We start from the raw sequence: 11,800 nt of genomic DNA, 5'->3' as shown, positions 1-11,800 counted from the left end.
TTTGTTTCTCTATCTGAGGTAAACCACAAAAAAAGCGTATTTTATGATGTAACCTCTAACCGTACTATAATGAGAAACTGTATTTTTTTTTCCTCTATGGTGTATGTCTTCTTATAACTTTCTTTATTTCTGAACCTGGGAACCAAATTTTTCACTTGCTTTTCCTTAATTATTTATATAAGTAGGTACTATAAAAGAAATATTTAACCCAAATTTAGCTCATAGGTTAGTATTGCTTATTTTCATTTTTTAATTAAAGCTTTATTTGCATCCTGTTGTGCATATTATACTTAGTGTATATAATAGTAAACACACCATTGAGGTATATTTCTAAAATGATGTACAGAAATTGAGGTATATTTCTATGTTAAGACTAATTTCATCTCCATAACTCAGTTCTTGACTTCCACAAAGTGTTTAAAATTCCATATTGGCTCTTATATTAAGGTGTTTTTTTTTTTAAAAAAAAAATAAGTAAATGAAAAGCAATTATTATTCAGCTACTAAACCTCATCAGAAACTATAATCTTGTTTCTAAATAAATTGGGATGAAAAACACAAAAACGCAATTTCTTATCTGTACAAACTTTCAGATATATCCTCTTTTATATAAAGAAATCTCAATAAAGTTTTGTTTTGCTTATTGGGTACCCAAGGTCTCTCACCTTTTATATGAAAAGTTTATTATCAGCCATATATTTATGCTGGTATGATTAAAATATTACGGTATTTCTTTACTTTTGTTATAAGTGAATACTGTGTCCTTACAAATGCAAAGCCACACATGACACCTATATTATGGAGTACTATTAGAAATTTCATTAAAAGATACTAATTCCGATTATTTTCAATTGATATTTTGTTAATGGATTTTGGGAAATTCCATTCAATGATGATGTGTTAATCTTACTAGTTGCTAGGTGATATTTTTACGCACATACCACCTAGCAGGTGTGTTATGCACAGTAGGCCCATAATAAATATTCATTTATGTACAATATTGGTATTTAATAGCTTATTGCAACCGAGCTTAATTTTTTTGAGTAAGGCAAGATTTTATCTGTACAACTGAACTAAAAGATAAGTAATGATTAACAGAAATTTTCAGATAAATAGGTTTCTTTAAATATTTTCAGTAGTTAAAATTAATATAGGTGAAGAGTTTTTATTTACCAAGTTGTTTAGAAGAGTCTATATTTAAGTAGCCCTCAAATGTTACCCACCTTTTCATGTAAATGAATCAATCAATGAATCAATCGTGATTAATATTGTTAGATATCCTTAATTGTTGAAAAATTTAGTTATATAATTCTGAAATTTAAATAGTGTATAATCTAAATTTTAAAACTTTAAGAATCATAGTCTAATTTTACTTTAAAGGATTTGGTTTGGTTAATCTTGTGTTTGCCTTTAAAGCTACTCTGTTTCTATGAAATTGATATATATTGGCTTTGTTGGCATTTTTGGGTAAAACACCATGTAATTACCACCAAAAAAATATCTAAAAGGTGCCGTTAGATCAACTAGGCATTATATAAATCTCAATAACATTTCAAAGTTGGACTCTTGTTTTTTCCATGATGCAGCAATACCTAAAGGCTTACATTTTGACTTTATAATGTAAGAATAGGAGTGTAAGGTCTATGTTCCCATTTTTTTTACTGACACTAAAGATTTGCATTCCTGTTATGATTAAAGTGACAAATATAGGTGTCTGTTTATAAGATACAATAAGTTATCTAAGTGAAAAGATTCTGGACATGGAAAAGAGGAAAATCAAGTTTTGAAATGAAAGAGAAACTTGAAAGTAAATGAAACATATCTTGCACCAAAAAAATAAAAAATAAAAAGAAGAACAAGAAGAAGAAACTATTAAACTGAATTGCTAAATATTATTTGGCCCCCAAAACATCACTTTTTAAGATTTAAATGTTTACCCCTCTGAAAGGGGCCACTGCTTACCAAATCCAAATTCAAGCCCAAGAATATGTTAATTAACCGCATTGTGTCCCAGAAAGAATGAGGTTGACAAATTCATTTTTTATTCCTTCAATTAATAAATGGTTTTCCCGGTACATCTTATATTTTAAAAAACTATAATGTGTATATTTACCTCTTGAAATTGTACAGTAACAGTGCCAAGGACCTATTGGACCCACGATAAATCTTATGAAGCTTAACATTCCAGTCGAATTAAAGACACAAGCCCCCAATCACTTTTTATCAGTCTTACTTTACTATAGCGCTTAAGACCTAGAATGTATGTAATTTTTATATGGTGCTGCTTTACCCCAATTAAAAAAGCAAAGATCATTGGTGCAAGCAGAAGTGGAAAATATAGTGACATAAAATTAAGAAGGTTATTTCAAACACTGACCAGGAATACTACGTAAATTCCTTTCCATCCCCAACCCTATTCATATCCTTTTTCCCACCCAGTTGTTGTTTTTCACACAAGTATATCATGACTTGTAACATTTTAACTTTAAATGAAACAAACAAAAAATGCCTGAACACTAAAAGGTGTAAAAAGATACACCTTCTACAATCAACTACATAGCAAATAAACTTATAAAGCTATTCTAAATACTCATAGACTTAAAAATAAAAAATGTAAATTGCATCCAAGAAGTTAGGGAGGGGGGACTATGGGAGGACTAGTGTGTAAGAAATGAACAGACTGAGAATACTTAATTTTCCACACCAATTTTTTTCTGATCAAACCTTTCCATAGTTAGACCTCAAATGATTTCTTATATAAGAGTTTCTACCTATACCTCAAAATAATTGAGTGATTTCCATGAGGAAATGCAGGTTTAGAAAGAAGATCCGCAAAATGAAAGTGTTAAAATGCAAACCACTTCTATAGTATTTCAAATGCAAAAATCTCAACCACCACTACCTTTAATTCTTAGGATTGTCTGCAAACAGACACTGTTTATGAACATCATCTGTTAACTTCTTCCTTGTAATTCAAAACTCTTGTCAAATTATGTTTTCATGATGACGTGTAAATATAATATTCCATTAGAGATCAATTCTAATTGGTTTTAAAAATCCACCTTGGGAAACAGTGCTGCATACACGGACTAGTAATGGGTATTTTACATGGTATTTCCGCAAAGTCTATTATAAATCCAAGTGTAAATTATTCCCTTGCCCTCGTAAGGTTTGGACCCAAGGACTGAAATTATTTCTTCGTGAGTTTTCATGCACAATGACTTTGGTCTCGTCTTCCACACCCATGAGCACTTGTTGGAAATTCATTTTAAAAACCCAGGGACGTTAGCTAGAAATACTTTTCCCACATGGCTCACAAAGGAAGAGAGTTTTCGTACGTGGGTTGCAATTGTTTGTTCCAAAACAGGGTTTAAAAGCAAAGGACACGTTTTTCCCTTTTGAATGTCACTGTTATTTTTGAAAATGTATTTCACGTAAAGAAACCAAGCCTGTTTTTGGTTAGGTGTGCCTCAGCCCTTTTAAAATTAAGACTCTGCATCCACACAACAAAGAGCTGAATGAGAACAAATACGGAGACTGCGAAACGTGCTTTTCCGAACTCCTTCCAACCCCGAATCCATACATTTAAAAACATTTAAAACATGGTGGAGTCTGCTCTAACTCTCCGGAGCCAGGAAAAAAAGAGAAGCCGCTTTGGTGTCCACACAGGGAGCACTTTGTGAGCACAAGCGGGCTGCTGTCCCCCTTCAGCGTGCGGGTCGCAGGCTGCCCCGCGGCCGCCAACTCCGGGCGCGGGAGCCTCCGCCGAGCCCCCCGGGGTCGGAGCCCCTCGCCGCCGAGTCTGCTAGGACCCGCCGGCCCGGCCCGGCCTGGGGGTTCGGGGAGGGGGGTGGGGGTCGAGTTGGGCCGCAGGACCCCTCCCTCGGGAAGGGCGCGCCGGTGCGACCGCGGCGCGAGGGCCAGACAATGGGAGCGGCCGCGCCTGGGGAGCCGGCCCCCGCCCCCGCGGCCTCCCGCCGCCCGCCTTCCCGGCCCCCAGCCCCGGCGCTGCCGCCCGCCACCCCGGCTTCCCGCAGCCGCCTTCCCGCCGTCCCGTTCCTATGTTGTGGTTTTTTTTTTTTTTTCAATTTCCCTTTTATTTTCGGAAGTGGTGGAGATGTCTTACTTCCAACTTTAATTTTAATTTGCCATTTCCCACCGGGAAATACTCCTCAGGAAACCCCAAATCTAGAGTCAATACAGCAAATGGAATAAAAGCTCTAACTTTAAACGCTTCTCGTATTTTTTTAACGCCCCGATGTCTCCTTTCCCCCTTTTTTATTTAAACACGGTTATTGTAAACGCTCCACCCAGCGCACTCCGGCCGGAGCGGAGGACGCGTCCGGCGGCGGCAGCAGGCCGGCCCCCCTCCCGCCCCCGGGACGCGGGGGCAGGGGAAGGCGGGCCGGGGCGCGTCTGGGGAAGGAGAGCAGCGCGCCTCGCGGGGACCCGCCGGGCCGCGCCGGGCCGGCACCACGGGGGCGGCGAGCGCCCTCGGCCTCCGAGCGGAGCCGCGGGCCTGGGGGAGCGGGGAGACTGAAACCGCGGGGCCGGGGGCCGCGCACGACTGGACGAGCAAGATGGGGCAGCGGAGATGACTTTGCCTTTTCTGTCCCCCAAGGAAAAAAAAAAACAAAAAAACACAAAGTTGGCGGGAGGCGGAGAGAACAGCCATCCTCACTCCACTCCCTCCGCCGGCTTCCGCGGAAAGGCTCGGGCCGCGGCCGCGGGGAGAAGGCGCGGGACCGGCCTGACCAATAGAGTCAACAGGTCCAGGCCGCGGCCGGCCAAGGGGCAGGGCCGCCGGCCCCCTTCCCGCCTGTCCCCTCCCCCGCGGCCCGGCCCCGGGAAGCCGTGCTGCCCGCCCCGCTCCCGCGGCCTCCGCGGCCGCCAGGACCCGGGCTCGGGGTGGGGGCGGGGCGGGGGTTCCCCGCCGGAGAACCCTCCCCCGGGGCTGGCGGGGGGCGGGGGAGGGGATGGGACCGGCGCGGGAGGATTAAGGAGGACTCGAGCTCGGCACGAGCACGGCCCGCGCGAGGCATCCTGGGTAAAAAGTGGCCGCGCGGCTCCAGGAGAGCGCGGCGAGGAGCCGGGGTCAGAGGTCAGGGCCCCGGAGCCGGCCTGCGAGCCCCCGCCCCGCCCCCACCGGCCGCGGCGAGCGGGGGGAGCTGCTGTGCTCGCCGGGCCTGCGGGCTCCCGGGCCGGGGAGAGCGGAGCTCCGCGCGGGTCGCCTGACCCCACCCCCCCGCCGCCGCCAGCACACACAACCCGACTCAGCCCTGCCTCCCCGCTCGCGCCCCAGCCCCCCGTACCGGCTTGCAATAACGCAGTAAATTTGCTATAACAACAAGTGGGGGTGGTTGCATTTACTCCTCCCTCTCCTCTCTCCTCTCGCCGCGGCTCTTGACACTACTACAAACCAGGACTATAAACATAAACATGTGTCACACTGTAACTGGGCAGGTAATATACGCGTTTGGGGGAGGGGGGCTGGCTCGTCGCTTGGGGGGCAGTAAAAAATGTATTTCACGTGCTGGACGGTGTAGGGGGCTCCCCCCACACACTGATCCATTTATATAATGCCGGCGGCACTCGGTCACTGACTCATTCAGCCACCCAGACCCACAAAAGCAGGCTTGCCGGTAACCACCATACCCCAAAAGCAAATACATTTCAATACGAATCTCTCCCCTTGTCCAGCCACCGCTGCCATTTCCTCTATCAGCAAAAAAGTAGCGTCTCCAGACTGGAATCGCCTTTTCTTTTTAAAAATTATTTTCCAGATAGCAACATTGGACATTTTTCCCCCCAACCTAAACAGTACACTGATCTCTCCCCATAGGCAGTACCTACACATTTTGTGCGCAGAAAGCCTTTCAGACAGCAAGAAAGGTGACTTCAAGGCTTGAGCCCGAAAACTGCAAAGCAAAGGTTATTTCTTTGGCTTTGCCTTCATGCATCTTGCAACTTGTACTGTGAGTTGTTGCCACCGGCGTGGTGGAGAGTCGCCACAGCATGTCTTTATTATCGTTATTTAGTCTGCATTTACAATGCTGCCCAACTTTTTTCTCATCCTCAGTTCGACAAGCCTAGCAATAACTACTTAAGGTACAGGAAAGTGAATCCCCCTGGAAAGATTTTTGGCTTAAAACGGAGGGAGAAACAGAAAATATTCAGATGGAGAAGTGGTTCCCTTTGTTCTTTCATTGTTTCTCTAGGAACTGGTGAATACAAAGACAAACACTTACCTTCTCTTCTTTTTGCTCCAAAAAACAGACGTTCCCATCAGCCTGAAAATACACAATCCACCTTGAAAGTAACTACGGATGTGGAGAGAGTTTGTATTTCATGCTTTTTCGCTCTCTGCCCTCTTTTAGCGTAGGATTAAGTTGCCGAGCACGTTGCTGCAAGCTGTAGCCCCCCGCCTTAGTGAATCGGTCACGTTTAGGACCCTCTAAGTCCATCCTAATTCTGCCTGTAGAATTGAGGGTATTGGAGCTCTAAACTTTCAATAGGAAAGGGGCCTGCGTCTACCCAACAAACTTACAAATACCTTGACATTTCTTACCACTTTATTTTTATACCACAATCATCAAATAGAATTTACCAAGAAATATTAGATCTTTGTTCAAAGAAAGTTTTTTTTTTTTAAGTTTTATTCTTAGCAATGCACTACTTAGATGTGGTAAAAGGCAGGTTTATATGGGCATTTAACTGAACGAGTGTGTTTTCCATAATGTTTGTTATGCCATGTATGTTTTTAAAACAAACAAAACACTACTAGAACTGAGGAAGAAAGAAAATAGAAGTTTGAAATATAATGTTGAGGAATGACTGAAAGGGCTTTTTTTTTTCTTACTGTAAAATTTGCCTCAAAAGCAAAAACTAAGCTTTTCAAAGTTAAAAGATGATTTCAAAATAAAAAAGCGACGTTCATGGTTAGTATGTGATGTTTGTCAGTGTGTAGTGCCCAGCCTGGTGGGCATTCCTGTCCAAACCTTGTTTAAATCTGATTATGATGTGATTTGGTTAAGTCATGAATATGAAATGATCCTTGTGTATCCATAAATGTGAACTTGGGATTTTTTGATCTCCCGCTTTTTTGTGTGCGCCCAGTAGCTGCAGCAGTGGAAGGCAGTGATTGGCTCCAGTGCTCCTAGAAGGATTTGGGCTGAAGCCAGGGGAACAGAACCAGAGGATTCCCTCTACAGAGGCCATCAGGCCCCACCAGGCCCCACACGTCTTGTCTTTCCCTTCTCCCCTCATGGGTGCTCAGAATTTCAGAATGGCTTCAGCAGCCCATAGGTAGGCCTCAACACTTAGTGTCATCACTTCCGTTTCTACACATTTGGCCCTTGTGGAAAAAAGAAAAAAAAATGTGGCAACACAAATAAATTGTGGCTCTTGATATTTGTGTGTTATATAATATATCAAAGTTGAACTCCACTTTCTCAAATTTTTTTTTTAATATATTTGAGAGCAATTGGAAGAGAACCTTGTGTCTCATAGGAAAATATTGTAACAAAACAAGATAATTGGGGGGAAAGGCTCTTGCAATAGGAAAACTGGCTTTTCTTTGATAGCATTTAATTGGAATTAAAAGATTCTTGAGCTGTAAACATTCTTTATTTATTCAGCACACATGAGCAGGCATTGTTTTATCACCATCATAATTATGGTGTCCTTTAAACTAGCTGATAGCAGGAAAGATAAGGAAATGTGCCTGTAGATTCAGATCAGGTCTCCCTCCTTTTTTTCCCCCCTCCCTCCCCTCTTTCTCCACTATCCCTCATTCCTTTCTTGGTCACTGAGTCCCCCATGGCCCTTGAGATGAGGAAAACAGGAAAATTTGGCCTAACCATTTTTTACATCATGAAAGTGATTTGTACCACACTCATTTAATGCAATCTATAACTTTTTAGTCTCCCATGTTTATAACTGCTTTTTAGCTTGCAATATATGTTATCTGAAGAGTTGCTCACCTGTATAAAATTTTGTCCATTAAGGTTTGTTGCTTCACCTTTGTCTAATTCAGAAAGCACACTCTTAGGGCTTTTTTTTGTGAACAAAGGCTCACACAAAAAAACCTTTACCTCCAAGGATTTGCAAATTTATAAAGGCTGCATAGAATTCAAGATGAGTCAGGGGGCAAAAAAAGGGTAGAAGGTCATTGCATTTTGATTATGGGTCAGTACACAACATGGCATATACTGTGTCCCAAACTTCTGTTAAAAACAGGATTTTTAAATGCCTCACAACAGAAGGATGGGCCCTTTTGGAGATTTGCCATGACTTGTATGGATGAGACAAAAAGAAAAAAATTAAGGAAAATATACTAAGTTATAATTTGTTTTTTTTTTTAATTTAGCCATTTCCTCCTCCTCTATTCTCAAGTTCTCCTCCCAAACAGCAAACATGTGAGATTAGGTAAATTTAGGTAAGAATTGCTATCACACAAGCTTTTATTGTCCTATATCCTCAATTAATTTTGCCATATGAGGCTTTGAATTATTATTATTTTAGTCTTTGTTATAAGTATTATGGTTACTTTTGGCTAACAGCACAAAAAGCTGCTTTTATTTTCCTAACTCGTATACATACATTGTTGCGGCCTTTGTGATGTTCCCTGGTCTTTTCTGTCTGAATTCACTCTGAACAAAATGTGTCCAGCAATCTTTAAAACAAATGTATATGGTGAAGATTTAGGCAGTGATGGGGGGAGGGGGTGGCGATCCTCATTTAAATTACGTATGTATGGATGAAAGCTAGGAGGGAAAAGGATTATTTTAATGCTCTACAGTACTTTGATTATTTGATAGTTGTAGTGTAGAAATACAAAAGTACTCTTAGGTTTTCCTTCAGATTTTCAAAATAACTTTCCCCATTAGTAAACTATTTCTGCAAATCGCTATTGCATTTCCCAGCTAACCATTTAAAAGACTGTAAATGTCGTGTGCATTACTTTGCCCCAGAAGAACGAGGTCATACTGAATTGCATTGGTATTTAAACATGAAATACGGTAAAAAATAAATCAAAATAGATAATCTAAAAGTAAATTTGGCACATTCACACAGGATAAGTAAAGACAAATATGTTCGTATCTTCATACCCATCCCTTTAAAACCTGAAAGTGCTGGGGGTTTTTTTACAATAAATGTAGAAGTGAACATATAGAATGTATTTCTATCTGTATTTGTCACAGAGGGTTCTTCTTTAGCAAGCAGCTTTGTTTACAAAGGTAAAATACTTTTTATTATAGTATATAGATTATGCATTCCCCGCAGAGTAAATAATCACATTTATCTTACAAACTCAAAGCCTTTCATTATATATACCTAAATTCTCAATAAGTAATTCCCTGGCCCCTCAGAGATGGATATGCACATAATGTTAATTTGGGCATATCCACCAACATATGTATATGAGTTTGAGAAACATAGAAGTTGATATATCTTTTCTTAAAAAAGAATTTGAATACAGTCCATCATCTGAATTGGGTTCATCTTTGATTGTAGAGGCGGCTGACATGGTCAACAAATTTATCAAAGAAATCCCCTGGCTTTTGAAGAATAGTACTTTATACATCTGGATCTGCACATCCAGGCAAAGTAAGTAAATTATTGCATAACTTTAAGCATAATTGATACCAGACACCTTTAATTTTTCATCCCCATTCTTTTGGCCAGCTTTCACATTAATAATCTAAGCCATAAATGTTGGTAGCTATTGATCGAACTCCCCTGTGTGCATGCAAATCCATCTTAAAGTCCCCTGCCTTTCATGTGTGAGCGCTCAGGGGCCTCTCCTAGATCTTTTTATGGGGATCGACCCCCAATGTGCCTGGAGAAGACCCCGGATATGCAACGTGGGCTGATGGCCACAAGAAAGCTGTCTGTCACATTCTCTCTGTGTGTATGTGTGTGAATGCGTGTGCTCACGCCTTCACACATACACACACACAAAACGATGGGGGAAGTTAAAGGAACAAAAGAATGTATTAGACAAGAAGAAAGATGTGTAATAGGAGTATTAAAAATGTATAAGTGTAAAGGTGTCTGGGTGCACATACGAAGATATTCCTATAAATTGTATGTCTAGACAAATTCCCAAGTACCCCAGCCTTTATATTTCTCCTTTTGACACACCAAATTGTACCCTTAGTTTTAAAAAAATACTTAATATTCAACTAGTTTTTAAAAGCATCTATATTGACAGTATTTTAAAGATTGAAAGAGAGGAAGGGAGAGGGAAAGAAGGTAATTTTGAAACGGTTACTAAATCACGTTGCCATATGCAGGAGGAATAGGAGTGTGTGTGTGTGTGTGTGTGTGTGTGTGTGTGTGTGTGTGTCCGTGTGCGCGCACGCGCGCGCGGCCTAGTGCGCGCGCAGGCGCGCAAATCTAAATAGGAATCGAGAACTAGAACTACCTGCCCCCCCCACAAAAAAAAAAAAAGAAAAGAAGAGAAGGCGTGGGTGGGGGCAACGCTGTAGGCAACCTATTGTAATATCTTCTCAAAGGCTTTTCCCGAGTTTACTATTTCTTGGCTGTTTGACTCGGGTCGAAATCTTAAGGCTGGGGGAGGGGAATTGGACGGGAGTTGGGTGGGAGGGAGAGGCTGGCAGTATATAAGTGCATCAGGAGGGATTTTAAAACATTGTTGCTAGCAATTGAAAGGCTGTTGTTATTCTACCTTAAAAAACAAAATCAGCATCTGCTTTTCCTGGAAACTTTGCTTTCTGCTTAAACCTTGTGCATTTTCCCTCCTGTGAAAGTGAAAGAGAAAAACGCGGTGTGATGGATCCAGATGCAAAAGAAAGCCAACTCGGTGGATGGTATTAGCTGTGACGAGGCATTGTTCATTGCCGCCTGTGGGTTACGTTTAAAGCCTGAAATATCACGAGATCCATTCAATGAGCCTTCTCTCATTCAAGGAACAAAAATGTAATTTGCTGTAGCTCTGATTTCTTGGATGGAAATGCTAGCCTTAGATTTCAAAGGCAAGAACTAGACATCGCGGTTTGTACACACATTGATTAAGTTGAAGAGCGGCGATTACATCTGTGCTGAGTGCAACAGTAGTCCAGGGCTGACTTTTCAAATCCCAACCTCTGAGTTACAGACTCTCTTAAATAGACTTCCTTAATTTCCGGATGCACTTCTTGAAATTCCCAATTCTCTTCAAAATTCCTGGGAAATTACAAGGGATCTAAGGGTGGGGGTGGGGCACTATGGCTGAGATTTCATGCAAACTACCTTTTTGTAAAGATTCCTCAGTTTTTATCTTTTTTCTATTTTGGAGCTATATCTGCTTTTGCTAGCCAGACCAGAGGAATGAAAGCTGGAACTTCTGAACATGAAGAAAGAAATTATTGTACATTTTTTTTTCTTGCAGGCTCAGAAATATCCATTTATTCTTCTGACCTCACGGATGTCTACTTTTGGAAGAACAAGGAAACATAAATGTATGGGTTTTATTTATGCTGTAGTGGCAAACATCTAAGGGTTAAGAAGATTTTGCCGAATTTTGCAAAGCAGCCAACAAACCGCCTTGGGATTGTGGTAACACAACTGGAAAGACCCTTGCTCTCATTTGGCAATATTTTGGATATCTTTGAAAATGACACCAATATATGCCTAAATTTGACTAAGAAGCGGTTAAACAATATTGATATTCATCCAAAGTGATTTTTTTTAAAAAAGCAGATGCTTGGCTTTCGTGTGGAAAAAATGAAAATTGTGGAAGATTCATTTAAACTACCAATTAAAAGCATCATAGATTATTGAAATAGTCTGCATT

This window comes from Pipistrellus hanaki (genome assembly GCF_964339955.1).
Source record: "Pipistrellus hanaki genome assembly, chromosome: 1".
In the NCBI taxonomy this organism is placed as follows: domain Eukaryota; kingdom Metazoa; phylum Chordata; class Mammalia; order Chiroptera; family Vespertilionidae; genus Pipistrellus; species Pipistrellus hanaki.
This window is presented reverse-complemented; position numbering follows the sequence as displayed.